Below are 14,617 nucleotides of genomic sequence, written 5' to 3'. Positions count from 1 at the left end.
CAGATTTTCTTTGCATCTAAAAGACAGTAAAGTGATAGTTGCTAATGTCCTGGCTCCATTGACAGAAGAACGTTGCAAACAATGAAATGGAGTCAGTTTTATATAACGTCATTGGATGCTTCAAATGGAAAATCAATAAAGTCAACTCCAATAATGTCCAATTTTTTTCCATCTAATTCATGGAATCAAAGTTAAAGTTTTGGAAGTTGAGTCAAAGATAAAACATCCAGCACTATTGTGAATGCTATCATAAATTTGGTTTAAAAATTCAACATTAAGGGCAAAGTTTTATAAGTGATATACTTTTTAGAGTGTGTGTGATTTATTTTTTTATAGTGATAATATACATACAATTTTGGTGGAGCATGATGTCATGGTAAATATGGTATTCTTATTAAATTAGGAAATCTATAGAGCAGAAATGTGTTTGGAATTGGTTTCTGTGATACACAGAAATGTTCTGTGTATTCTGTGATACACAGAAATGTTAACTTGAGTCAAACAAGCTACAGTATTCTACCAATAGGAACAGAAGCTATAGATGTCAAAATATACAAATATTTTTCCATATAAACAGTTAAAGCAACTGACTTCCAAATATTTTGTGATGAAATATGCTGAATTTAAAAATATTTCTCTTTTTTAATCAATCATAATTTGGATTTTAAAAGTTTGAACATTGGAAGAATTTCTTTGTAAATCAACCTATCTTACAATGATACTGAGCATTTTCTAAATGAGTTATGTAAATTTTGGTTGTATTTTGTTCAAAATAAGTTGTAAATCTTTAATCAAACCATCCAAAGAATCGTCCACCAAAAAAGCTCAGCTTCCAGAGAATTTCAATTTTTGAAAACAAAGTTTATAAACAGGAAGTCATTGACATTTATCCTGACAAAATTTGAACGGATTAAACAACAATAACTCAAAGAGTGGTCAAAATTAAAGATTAAAGATTAAGTAACTATGCTTTGAAATATCTCAACCAATAGGAAACTCTTTTGATGGAGCTACTTGTAATTTAACATATTTATTTCCTGAACCACAATGGAATAAAATTCAGAAGGCCTCTGTTTTGTAACACCTAAATTTGACAAAACCTCAGAAAAAATCGTAAAGAGAGAATCTATTTAATGACTTCTGTCTTGTAAAAATATTTGCTGAAGAAAAGCCATCTAACTAGAGTCAGAATGACAGTATCATATGTGCAAATGTTTGGGTGGAAATATTTACACATTTTAATACAAAAAATTACAACTGAGAATAACCTCCATTTAACAGGATTTTCTCTGTACTTACCAGATACTTCAGCAACTGTGGACAGTTTTTTTCTCATTTGAAAATTGAGTTAATTATGGTATCAGCAAATAACATTTATTAACCATAAGGTGAAACTTCAAAGTTTCAATCTTATGAAAAAAATAGAAACAAAACATATTGAAAAAAATACATTCTTCAGAAAATACAAGTAACACAAATGGTAGAAACAGATAAAGCTAATAAATTATTAAAGTATGTAAAAATTTACCAAGAAAAATTATTCTGCTTATGTTGTTTTTTAATGTGCAGATAATCGATGTGTAGAGTTTTCAAAAAATTTTTCTCTAATGTGCACAAATATCTATTTTACTTTTTAAAAGAATTTTATTTTTGAAAATAAGTTTTGAATAGACTATTTTATTAGTCAATAGCAAAATTAATTTTGGGGTCCATAAATAAGTAAGCCAAAAATTATATAATTTCAATTATTTTTAGCACATCTTTTCACTCTTAAAAGTGAAGGCTGCTATGGAGAATCACCAGCCACCATTAATGGATAAAGTCCTGTTCCAGCTCATTACCTAGAGTTGCCCAGGTGTGAAGCAGTTTGACAGCAAATCAATACCGGCAGTTAAGGGCTTCTGGGTTTTTTTTTTTTTTTTTTTTTTGACAGGGGCTTGTATTTAAAACCCTCTGATACATAACAGACCAAAAAATGGAAACGTAATTTTTGTTATACAGAGTTGAAGACTGTTACTTGCCACAAAGCTATAATGGGCCTAATTTGATTGAGCTATAAAAGCTAGCTTTGCAAGCAGAGTTTAGGAGTTTGACAGGGGAAGAGAAGGTGGTTGACCACAGAATCCTTTATAACAATAATAACTAACATATATGGAGCATTTCCTCTGTGCTCTATGCTTTATAAGCATTATTTCATTTTTCCCTTGCCACAACACTGTGAGATAGGAACTATTATTAATCCCATTTGATTTATGAGGAAAACAGGCTCAAAGAGTTAAGCAGCAGGAGATGACACAGCTGTAACTGGCAAAGCTTAGATTCCAAGGCCTGCAGCCCTTCTGAGGACCTTGGACTGTAATTACTACTGACATGAGGCCACACATACAAGTTGTTCAAAACAGACATGGCCTCTGAGTAGAATCGTTTTTACTTTGCTCTAGATAGTTACTTTTCATTATACTTGATTGCTCTTATTTAAAAAGAAATTTACAGGGGCCGGCCCATGGCTTAGCGGTTAAGTGCGTGCCCCCGGCTACTGGTGGCCTGGGTTCGGATCCTGGGCGCGCACCTACTCACCGCTTGTCCGGCCATGCTGAGGCAGCGTCTCACATACAGCAACTGGAAGGATGTGCAGCTATGACATACAACTATCTCCTGGGGCTTTGGGGAGAAAAAGGGGGAAAAAAAAGGAAGAGGATTAGCAATAGATGTTAGCTCAGGGCCTATCTTTCTCAGCAAAAAAAGGAGGTTAGCACGGATGTTAGCTCAGGGCTGATCTTCCTCAAAAAAAAAAAAAGAAATTTACAAAACAAAACATCTTGCGGTTATAAGTGTGAACTGTTTAGACAACTAGATTTCCACCATATTGCTTCCCACCAGCACTCTTCCCCCCTCTCGCTGCATCACTCTGCCCCCATCTGGTGGCAGCATACGTGCACAGCAGGGAAGAAAAAGATTTTTAAAAACTACATTTGATGATAAACTTGTGAAATATCTGTCCTTTTCATTATTAATTAGGACACTAAGGACTCCCCACAGTTTAAAATATCATATTTTGACATAGATTTTAAGAAACTAAGTCCATTAAAATAAATAAATGCAGCCTGTTTCACTTTAGTAAAAGCAAGTTTATCAACTTAAATTGTGCTACATCTAAAGAAAACATTATTAAGAAAATATGGGCCAAGTTGAATCACTGAGAAGATGATTCATAGTATTATAACCAATTCTAATCATTAAACATAGATTCTTTATAAAAAATTAAGATTCAGATCCAAAATTGAGCTGTTCTGATACTTAATGTTGTACTTACATCGTAAAAAAAAAAATAAAAGAGAAAACAAAGAAACAAACTGTGGTAAAAACAAAAATGTCCAATTTGAAAAATATTCTATTTTATATGAATACAGATGGGGAAGAAGATGTCTCAGCTCTCTTATAATAAGGTGCTTTAGGTCTATACACATGAGAATTAGGGTCAGCTGCTTACAAAGCAGGACAAAAGTAGGATAGGGTTGAAAGTTCCTTCCAATGATGGAAGGAACCACGAAAACTCTGGAGTACACTAACAGATCAAACATGAGGATTTCCAAATGAAACATAGAAACTGAATCAGGCTGCAATATGAGTATAATAGAAAACTACAAATAATATTGTTAATAAAAATATGTGCCTCTCACCTCCGCCAACACCTGGCACCTTGTACTTTATGCAGATATTTAGAGCCTCCTCTAATGCTCCACATTCTCTCTTACTTCTGGTCTCCCCTAATGTGTTTTCTTATCTTTCATCTCCAGAGTTTTGTGCATGCCATCCATGTGCCTGAAACACTGCTGCTTCCAACTCTTGACCTGCTAGGTATAGCTCATCCTTTAGTGTAAGCTTAGCCATCCTGTTTCACAAGCCCTCCTTAATCACCTAAGACAGAGCGAGATACTTCAGCGATGGGCTTCCCTAGCATCTGTGCATACCCTATCAGAGCATAAAAAGATCACACGGTAATGTTTGTTTACTTGAGAGTATCTCCCACTAGGTTAAGGATTTCTTGAAAGCAGAGCCTGCAATGTGTTCGTGAGTAATCAGAGCACCCAGCATGGCATCTCATCTAAAATAGTATATAATCATGCTCGATATTGACTGAGCACCTACTATGTGTCAAGTTCTATGTATTTTACAAACATTAAGAGATTTAATCCTCACAACAGCTCTGTGAAGTTATCATCCCCAAAGACATAGAGGGCTTTGACAAGTGGCCCAAGGATCCACAGGTGGCAAAGGGGCAGGGCTGGGATTCAGAGCCCGCAGTCTTCGTCACTGCAGGGTACTGCCCGCTCCCTGTGCATCCATTCAGATATTCATCATCATCTATGAAGGACGATTATTGTGATCTCTCTTCATGAAAGAGAGAAACACGCAGGACAACAGTTAACTTTAGGGATATCAGAGAATTATTTAGAATGAAGTATAATGCAACCTCAAGGATGAGCCAGGGATAATCCAAAGCAAGACCTTTGTTCCCTTAGTGGCCCAATGAGACTTTATTTGCCTGGGGGTGGCAGTTAGAAAAAGTGACTATGGAATCGTAGCTCCAAATCCAAAGAGGATTTGGGGATCAAATTTGGCATCAATTCATCTAGGAGATCTTGGAATCCCCTTTGCAACACTCCATCAGAATATATCCAGGGCCAGAGCACTCACCATCACCTAGAGAAGTCTAGAATTTTTTCATAGTTTGTTAGAAGTCTTGCTAGATTCATCTTGCCTCTGTTGAGTTGAAATCTATCTTCATGTTGGTCTTATTTATTTCCTGAGGTGAATAGAACAAGCCATAACTGTCTTCCACACAACTTCTCTTCCAATGTCTGAAGGTAGCTGTGATGGCCATTTCTATACCTTCTCTCCAAGCTGAATATCCTCAATGCCTTCAACTGCTCCTCATGTGATATGGTTGTCAGGATCCTCATTATCCTTAATTCTCCTCTGGACATAGCTATTAGGAGTTAGAATTAAGATGAAATGTAGAGCCAAGCTCAACCGACTAACGAAAAGCCAGTTCCCACTAATTCACCTAATATTTCTTGATCTCTAGGTAGAGACTCCTTCACTGCATTAAGAAGGACCAAGCATTGCTAGAATGAAGTAGTAATGACAAGAAAATGTCCATACCATTCTCGTGTGCATTCACCATGAAATTACTCAGGACTTCTTGTATTTGAGGATGACCTTGAGATCAGTCATAGCAAGCCCATCTTACACAGCCACCAACAGGGATTTAGGAAGAATTAAAAATGTATTCAATGACATGAAAAATTCTCATGATGTAACATTAAAAAGGGATGCAAAATTATAGATAATGGATGATAATTATATATGTGTGTGTTTCATGTATAGACAAATATTTTAAACAAATCTTATAGAAGGATGTGAAGACCCATTATTTCATAATTTTCTGCATTTTCTAAGTTCTCTAGAGTGACGATGTGTTGCTCCTAATATCAGCTTAGGGAAAAAAACTTTAAAAATACTTAAATTAAATGTTATTGCCTAAATTCTAAGATAATCTGAATAAAGTTGACTATAAAGCAGAGATAATTAAGTGTGTGTGAGACAGAGAGAGAGAAACAGAGACAGAGATGACAATTTAAATGGGCAAAGTCCTTTACTAGGATTTTTTATAAAAATATTTTTATATAAAAATATACATTTTTTTTTTTGCTGAGGAAGATTGTCCCTGAGCTACCATCTGTGCCCATCTTCCTCCCTTTAGTATGTGGCACGCTGCCACAGCATGGCTTGATGAACAGTGTATCCATCAGTGCCCGGGATTTGAACCTGCGAACTCTGCACCACTGAAGCGGAACACGCGGACTTAACCACTACACCACCCGGCTGGCCCCCTAAAAATATTTTTGTATAAGATAATTTGATGTATCTGCCAAATGAGGAAAATCTAGAGGCAAGGAGCATATCTAAGGGTCCTCAGCAACATTTAAGCTCATAACAGAGGATACAGGAATGAAAACGAAGAGGTGAATGAGTAGCAGTTTGAGGAAGAAGACTGCATAGAATACTCTGTTTGGGTGTGGAAAACAAATTCAAGAAAAAAATTTTAATGAGCCCATGCTTTAAAACCTGCAGGGCTGAGTGATTAAGAACACTAGAGGGAAGAAAAGACGGGGAGGGAAACTGATGGAGGAGAGTAGGAGAAAGCTTATTTTTAGATACATTTAACGACAAAACGCTCAAATGAAAATGTCCACCAGACACACGGGGCTGTGGGAACAGACGTCAAGAGAGGTCAGGATTAGAGATGAGGTTTGGGAAGGCAACAGTTGATGCTGCCAAGGAGGTGCAGAGAGCTCGGGGCACGGGGCTTCAGGTTCTGTCCGAGCTCAGGGAGCGGAAGAAAAAGGTGCTGTGGAGAGAAGGGGAGAGGCCAGCCTCTGAGTAGAGGGAAAACCATAAAACAACCCAGAGGAGAAATTGCACATGTGAAATGTGCCAAAAAATCAGAGTAGAGGGTCCTGAGTTGAGCCATCAATGTGTCACTGCACTTGGCGCTTGGCAAAAATAGCTTCAGTAGGGGGTGTAGCCGTCAGTCCTAGGGCAGAAAGGAATGAGGGAATGTGGGGAGGAGACAGAGGGACTGACATCTCCTCTGGCTCCCAACCTTATAAAAGGTTTTAATGTCATTGAAGTAAAATAAATAGAGCAAAGATCAGACTTGCTACATTTTAACTGGGTCAACTTAATTGCTAACAAAAATTTTAAAAGCAAATTAAAAGCTGCACAAGAGAATAGTGGTAAAGTTGAGTCACAAATCGAGAATCCTAGAGTGATGGAAAGGCCTTTTTACCTTTGCTTTTGGGTTGTCTGATTATTTTTAGATACGTATATGGGTTGATTCAAATAGTTGTCAGTGAACCCACTTTATCAAAATGATTTTTTAATTATTTTAAGTAAAATTCAATTACTGATAAAATCCCAAACAGGTTATAAAGAAGCATTTAGGCATGTCAGATTTTTTGTAGTGCATTAAAAGTAAGTCTTAACAAATGAGTCTCGTGGTACAGTCTGAACTGCCCTTTCATTCAATAAATAATTACTGAGAGCTTGCTGTGTGCCAAGCATTGGGGATATAACACTGAACTACTGAAGAAAACAAGCTCTTGTTCTAGTGAGCTTTAGACTTGAGGCTGGGGGTGAGGGCAGCTGTGAATAAACAATAAACAAGTAACATGCCAGGTCGTAATCACTGCTCTGAAGAAGATCAAGCTGAGTGAGGAGGACAGAGAGTGATGGGGCTATATTTTTAGGGAAGTCAGAGAAAGCCTCAAGTGAGATTTGAGCAGAGATACGAAGAGAGTGAAGAGGTGGGCAAACCATACAAAACACTCCAGGCAGAAGGCACAGCTGCTGGAAAAGCCCTGAGATGACAAGAAAAGAGACCAGTGTAATTGGAGCAGAGTGTGTGTGGGAGTCAGGGCAGAGGTGGGGAGAAGAGAGGTGTAGAGAATGAGCTGAGTGGCACTGGGAGGTGGGAGATCGTGGAGAAGTTGGCAGGATCTTTGTCTTTAACCCCGAGTGAGATAGACATCCATCCCATAAAAGATTTTGAGAGGAAGAGTGGCTGGACTTAGCTCTAAAAGGATCTTCCTGGCTGCTGTATGAACAATCCACTGTATGTAAGGGAGGGGCAAGGATGGGACCAGGAAGACCAGCTAGGAGGCTATGGCTGAGATCTGGGCAAAGGAGGACGGTGTCTTGGGCCAGGGTTATAGTAGCTGTGGTGATCAGAAGTAGTTGGATTTCGGCTACCGTAGGAAGGTAAAACCAACTGGATTAGCTAATAAACTGGATTGTAGATGTGAGACAGAGAGCAGTCATGGATGCCTTCAACATTTGAAAATGGAGTTGTTATTCACCTGAATTTGGAAGATTGAGAAATAGGTTTTGGAAAGCGTGGTGTATTAGTGTCCTGTGACCACTGTAACAAAAGATCAGAAACCAGGTGGCTTAAAAACATCGGAAATTTATTCTTTCATAGTTTTGGAAGGCAGAAGGCTGAAATCAAGGTGTTGGTAGGGCCACGCTCTCTCCAGAGGCTTTAGGGGAGAATCCTTCCTTGCTTCTGGCAGCTTCTGATGGCTCCTGTTGGTCCTTGGCTTGTGGCAGCATCACTCCAATACCTACTTTCATCTTCCCATGGCCTTTTCTCTGTGCCTCTTCTCTTCTGTCTCTTATAAGGACACCTGTCATTGGATCTAGTGCCCATCCCAATCCAGGATGATGTCATCTTGAAGTCTTTACTTTAATTACATTTTTAAAGTCTTATATTCCAAATGAGGTGACTTTCTGAGGTTCTGGATAGTTATAACTTTGGGGAGGGGGCACCAATAAACTTCTACAGATGGGAAATAGAGTTCTACTTAGACATGCAACATCTAGGATACCTCTTATATATCCTAGTAGAGAAGCAAAGTGGGTTGTTGAATTTATGTTTCCAGTTCAAAAGAAAAGTCTAGAATGGGAAAAAAATTAGGAGTCACCACTGTATAAGGGTTATGTTATGATAAATTGTTACCAAAATATCTAGAACATGTATTTACCAGCCTGAAATACAAAAGGGTTATGTTATGATAAATTGTTACCAAAATATCTAGAACATGTATTTACCAGCCTGAAATACAAGTCAGAAGTCCATTTTTCTAACATCTCAATATAAAAATATTTTCTTAGAAAGGCCCTGAAAAATAGAAGCAAAACAAATTTATAATAAATAAGAAATATGATATTTGAAAGCCTCTATACTTGAGGATAACACTTTATGAAACTAGACTCTTTGCGTCTTTGTTTGGAGCCATTAAAGAAGGAAAAGGACATTGTGAAATCAGCAATGTACATACTCTTGTGCCAAGAATCGCATATTACATAGCGTAATAAATTCTCTGATACTCCGTTGCCATCAAGTCGTGTTCTAGATTCATATTGTTCACATTTCATCTCCTGTCACTGATCTCTTAAGAGAAACAAATTAAAGCTGAGAGACAATCTCAAATCTCAGCCCTTCAGGCACAAAAATTGTCTCTACTAAGAATATCTAGGAAGTTGAAAAACAAAACCTTCTCTCTTTAATAGGAAAACTGTCAGAGAATAAAAGAGGAAAAGCATGTTTGTATAAGAATCAAAATAAACACAATTATTATCAGCTTGAATTTCAACTGCTGAGTTTTGCAAAATGTAATGTCATGCAGAAAAACTTTTTGAAATGTATTCTATGCTATTATGTAAGGTTCAGAATAACTCCACTTGACCTAACATAGAAATAACCAGTAAATTCTTTCAACCAGTCTTGTCAACTGTTCTGATTAATCAAATAACCTAGTTTTCATCATGTTACCATGGAAATCACCCATGAGTTTACATTTCAAAGTATCTGAACAGTATAATGTTAGACAACACTAAAGCTTATGCTGAGTGTAATTTGACTCTCTTTAGTAATATTGTTAAGTCCTTTAGTATCTTATAGTGGCTCAAGAGTACCACTGTGAACATCATTCATCGTTGTGTTAATGAAATATGAGAACAGATAATGATTATAGTTCAGAGGATGCCAATTCAATAGAGCTTTCTGCATGTTGTGTGAGACACACATCATGATCTCAAAATGAATCGTCTCACTGAAAGAGGTTTGTTCTGTTTCTGGAGAAAGGGATTCTGGAAAGAGTAGCTGACTCCTTCCCATGCTTCTTTAGCCTAATTACAGCTCCAACCCATCTTCTTTTCCTGCTGGGACCAAAAAGTAGATGGGCTAGTTGAAAACCTGATGGAATAGAAGAGGCCGAGGATCTGAATGCCATGAAACTAGAAGAACTTGGCCCCAGAAGATCCCTGGACTTTGCAGTGGAGGTGAACATTCACAGAATAAAGGTGCCAGGTCATCCTTTCCAATGAACAACTGCCTTGAATTTTCTCTATTCCCAGTACTAAGAGAAGGAGGAGTCTAGGAAACAGAGAAAACAGGCTTCCTTTTGATGCCTCTACAGGAAGCCAGACAGTCACTCTAGAGGTGCCTCTCTTCTGATATCTGATACATTGAATCTTTTTAGTTCGAATTGAACCTGGACTATCAACTAAGAGTCATACACCTGAAGGATCTTGGCAGCCATGAAGAAAAAGAACAAATAAAACAGTTGAACTTGAAACACTTCAAATAGAGCTGTTGGAGGAGACAGACAATGACTTAAATAACAACATAATAAGAATAATTGAGACAAATTGAGATAAGAACAAAGTGATTTTTCTGCAATATAAAAAACAAACAAAAAAACATGATTTTGAAATTTGGAATTTTTTTAAATCAATAAATAAATTGAAGAAGATGGTTGCTGTAAGACTTGAATCTTTTGTTTCAAAGATCAAATGGTGCAAAACTATGGAGACAAGAAGAAGATTAGTGATTGCCAGGGGTAAGGGAACGAAATAACAGAGCACAAACGATGTTTAGGGCAATGCAAACACTCTGCTTATTATAATGATGGATATATGTCATTATACATTTGCCCAAATCCATAGAATTTACAACACCAAGAGTGAACTATGGGGTAAACTACGGACTTTGGGTGATTATGATGTGTCAAGGTAGGTTCATCCTTGTTAAAAAGTGTAATATTCTGGTAAGTGATGTTGATAATGGGCAAGGCTGTGCATGTGGGGGGGAGGCAGAGGGTACAGGGAAAATCCACGTCCCTTCCTCTCAATTTTGTTGTAAACCTAAAACTGCTCTAAAAAAATTGTCTTAAAGAAATCAAATGAAAGACAGATACAGATATAAATCATTAAGGAATATTTAAGTGACCTTGAGGAGAGATCCAAGAGACCTATTATATGAGCAACTCTGATCTCAACAGGAGAAAAAGGAACAGATGTAAGAAACACAGTAATTAACAACAGAAGTATATTCTCTCATCTGAAGAAAGATATATTTTCTTCATTTTCTCAAACATAAAATAATGTTGGTTTTCAGCAGAGTTTGCAGGTTCTAAAACATGAGCTCTCACAAGGAAACCAGAACTGTAGGTGCTAGTTCTGGACATATATTAATTATTTATGTGGGACACAGTAGAGACGTTGATACTATGGATTTCATTCTTAGATTTGGTGAAAATCCGAGGGTATCTGGTGTAGAGATGGGAGAGAAGTCTGGGCCTCGTTTTGACAGTGACCTCAAAGTTTCTCAGTGGTCCAGAAAGGGCAAAGCCAGCGAAAGGCAACTTCTTGCGAGGATTCTGCAGATTTGAAAGAAAATATGCCATATTCATGTTCAAAGTTTATGTTGTTCTTTACGTTCATTCTTCCAATGTTCAGGTACTCCACAGCTGCGGATGACTATATTAAGTTAAATTTATAAAAGCAATATATTTTAGCCTTTTTGTATTGCCTACAGCATATATATCTTATCTGATACAGAATTTTTTAAAAATGAAATTGTATCTTGCTGTTGAAATACATACAAAAAATAGATTTTTTCTCTAATACAGTTTAAACCGTATTATGCTTGACCTAGCTACATTAAAAAAAAATCATATTGTATTGATGCTGCATAAAGGATTAAACAGTGGATCATTTTTCTTGAGTGAACACTGGTCAGGTTTTGAGGGAGTGTTTTTTTCTCTCTGTTCTGTATTATCGTGGAGAGACTTTTTCAAGATAAACAGTTTCATAAAACTTTCCATCTAAGGAAAAAAAAAGACTTCCAAAATGCCTTTGAAAAATAACGTTGTGGAGATTAAGCCATGTGTTTCAGGAAAAGAAATCTTTACTAATCCTTTGAACAAGGAGAAAATATAAATTAAAAAAAAAATTAAAAACTGCCCTATGAATCAGAATTTAGAATTAGGACTAGATGAAGGTTCTCAGGCCTGGGGAGTTTCTCAGCACAATTAGTGTTTCCTCACCTGGTTTTGAAAGGCAACTGTTCCAGATTAACCCTATTCTTTTTCTTGTCACCTAAGGGAAATATACTGCACTAGGGAAAGAGAACATTCCAGAGCTCCATTCTTAGTCGACTAGGTATGCTAGTGACCACTGGAGTTTCTTCTGCACCCCCGGGGAGGCACCCATGACACAATTGTGCACCAAAGTCACAGAATTCATGATGGGGCTCCTGGGCTCCTGAGGTCTGGTCACTATGGTCTGGTTGCTATAAGCAAGAAAGGCCACACCAACTGGCCAGTGAACTTTTGGAGGAATTACTTAACTTATCACCAAAATCTCACTTTTTAAAAAACTTTTTAAAAGAAATTACAACATTTAAACCTACTTATTGCAGAAGATTAAAAACTACTTAAAAGCACAAAGGAGAAAATATATACAACTTCTAATCCTATTCTCCAAAGACAATCGCTTTGAACGTTTTGGTAATATATACGTTTAGTATTTTTATACAGATAACTATAGGTTTTATTAACAAAATTGAGGTCACACTGTACATATTATCCTGTAACCTTGTTCTTCTCATTTGCCAATAAATCTTAAACATTCTTCCATGTCGTTTACTTTTCAACAACACACCATTTTAAGTTGCTGTGGAGCGTAATTTTTGGCGAAGTGTTTTAAGCAGCTATCTATAAAATATATATTTTGAAGCAACTCCCCGTTTTGCTATTATAAATAACGCTAAAGTGAATATCCTTGTAGGTATATTTCACGTCATATTCACAACAACTCTGCTATTTGACCAAACCACTCCCCTCTTCAGCCCCTTAATGTGGTCCTCACATCACATATTTCTTAGTTCCTTTGACGTTCACACCATCAGATTTTACCATACCGTTATTAGTCAGGATTCTTAGTTGCCAGCAGAGGAAGAAAAATCTGGCTAACTTAGGCCACAAAGTGAATTTATAAATAGCTTACAGAATTCCCAAGAAGACAAGGGAAGTTCTCAGAGGCACAGTTCTGGCCGACGAACCTACTGCTGCCCCGACCACTAAACACAGAACCCACAGCTTCCTCCCCCAGCCTCACCGAGACTGGGAACTGGACACTGGTGCCACTGGAGACTAGAAGTAGGTGCTGTCATAACCGTTTCTAGAATGGATGCAGCATCCCCGTGCTTCTTCATTTTACCAACTTGCAATGCAAAGTCTCTAGCAGGTGTGTCTGATGATCAGGGCATAGGCTATGGGCACATATTCCAGTTTGTAGGAAAGCTGGACAGCAGGTATCTTGGAGGTAGACTCTACCTTATAAGTTGGGAGAGCACCCAAGCTAACAAGGGCCTCATATACTGGTCAGCCTTGTCACCGTCTTCTACTGAGCCCCCAGCCACTATTCCTCACCAATTGACTGACTTAAGATTTCGCGCAGTCTTCTTTTCCACTTCTTTTCCTGTCACTACTTTTGGTGTTATCAGTATCCACATGGATCTAACACCTTGACTGCTAGGTTTCTTGGTCGTCTAACTTCCAAAGATCTATTCCTCCACCACACCTCAGCCACCACTTCTGTAGCCATTCCCTTGATCCTGTCATTATTGCTGTCGTCTCTGAAATCCTGACCCCTTCTTGCTGTGTCTTTACATGGTGGAAGGGGTAAGGGAACTCTCTGGGGTCTCTTTTACAAGGGCACTGATCTCATTCATGAGGGCTTTGCCTCATGACCTAATCACCTCCCAAAGTCCCCATCTCAAATACCATCACGTTGGGGATTAGGTTTCAACATATGAATTTTGGGGGGACACACAAACATTCAGTCTATAGCACCAACTAGCTTAAAAAAAAATAAAACCTCTCTCCAAGGATCTGACCTAGTCATTCTTCTCTCTTCTATCTACATATTCTACAACATTTGTCACATATCTTTAAACAACATTTATATAACAATGACTTCCAACTTTGTATCTCCAGGCCAGAATTCTTCCTATAATTCTTGAGTCATATATTCAATTTCTCTTCAATATCTACGCATGTATGTCTAGTAGACATTTCAAATGTAATAGGGCCAAAACAAAACTCTTAATCCTCTCTCTCCTGCCTCTGCAACCTGCTCTTCCTCTAAAATTGCCATCACACAGCTGCTCAAGTTAAATATTTAGTGTTATCCTAAATTCCTTTAGTTTCCTCCATTACAGTAGTCCACTCTCCATTGGCCTAGTACTATTGTAATAGCTTCCTAGCTGATGTCTCTGCTTCCTCTCTTGCTCCCCCTATGATGCATTCTGTATGCAATATCAAAAATAATCTTTTAAAAGTGAAAGTCAAATAATGTCATTCTCATGCTTAAAAATTATCAATGGTTTTTCAATGTATTTTTAATAAGCTTCAAGTTACTGATCCTGGCTTAAAAAATCCTACATGATCTAGGCCCTACCTACCTCCCAACCCTTGTCTCACAACACTCTTCTTGTTCGCCACACATTGACCATCCTTCTTCTTACACTTGGGCCTTTTTTTTAGCTGTTCCCTCTTCCTAAAATGCTACTTCCATATCTGCACAAGGCTGGTGCTCTCTGATCATTCAGATCTCTGCTTTAAGCGGAGCTGTTTTGGATGTCATCTCACTCAGAAGGATTCCCCGATATATTTCATCTAAAGCAGTCTCTTAGCAGTCCCTT

This window comes from Diceros bicornis, chromosome 37, assembly GCF_020826845.1.
Source record: "Diceros bicornis minor isolate mBicDic1 chromosome 37, mDicBic1.mat.cur, whole genome shotgun sequence".
NCBI lineage: Eukaryota > Metazoa > Chordata > Mammalia > Perissodactyla > Rhinocerotidae > Diceros > Diceros bicornis.
The sequence above is the reverse complement of the archived record's forward strand: the minus strand, read 5'-3'. Positions refer to the sequence as shown.